The sequence below is a fragment of the Gavia stellata genome, chromosome 13 (assembly GCF_030936135.1).
Source record: "Gavia stellata isolate bGavSte3 chromosome 13, bGavSte3.hap2, whole genome shotgun sequence".
In the NCBI taxonomy this organism is placed as follows: Eukaryota; Metazoa; Chordata; class Aves; order Gaviiformes; family Gaviidae; genus Gavia; species Gavia stellata.
Window position 1 is genome coordinate 23,752,269 of NC_082606.1, and position 924 is coordinate 23,753,192.

The window sequence follows — 924 nt, forward strand, 5'->3', positions numbered from 1 at the left end:
GCCACGGTGAATTTGAAGCCCGGCTGGCCGGCTGGTGCGGAGCCTGCGGGGGAGCGGCGGGGAGAGGCGCTCAGCGGCGGGCAGCGGGGGGGGCCGGGGGGGGAACGCGCGGGGGGGAGCCCGGGACTCACCGGGTGCCGGCCCTGGGGGTACATGGCAGGGCTGGGGCGCGGTCACTGGAGCCAGCCGCGCCGTGCCTCGCTACGGCGATCGCGACGTGCGCTGCTGCCCGCCGGCCACGGAGCGGCTCCCGGAGAGGCCGAGAACTGGAACAAAGAGACGAGAGGAAAGTCCGTGCGGGGGGCGGAGGAGGGAGGGAGGGAGGGCGGCGGGGGGGGCCGGGAGGGGGGGGGGGGGGAGCGGGCCCGGCCGGCCCGGCTCGCTCCGCGCCCCCCACCCCCTCCGCGCAAAGCACCGCACCGCCGGGGAGGCGCTGCGCGCCCGCGGAGCCGAGCCCAGCCCGGCCCCGCGCCGCAACCGCCGGGGCCAGGTGCCGACCGCCCCCCCCGCCCCGCCGCGCTCCGCGGTCCTCCGCTTCCTCACCCCCCCCCCCTTCCGGCACCCGCTGTCGGAAAAAAGAAGAATCACCCCCAAAATTACCCCCCCCCCCCAAGAAGAGCACGGAACGCGGCAGCCCGGAGGAGGGAGGATCCCGCGGTATTCCTGCGGCGAGAGGAAGGGGGAAGCAAAGCCAGGAACTAACGCCGGAGCACGGCGGCCATGGAGGAGAGGAGGAGGGGAAGAAGGCCGTACACATCCGACTTCCCGGGCGCCGCGGACATGCGAAGTGCGAGCGGTGCCTCCGCCGCGGCTCCCCCGCCCGGGGGCGGCCGTTCAGCTCCGTCCGGCCGGCATCGCCGTAACTCCGCGGGCCATGCTGCTGCCGCTGCCGCTGCGGGGGGAGCGGGGCGAGGAGGCGGCGGA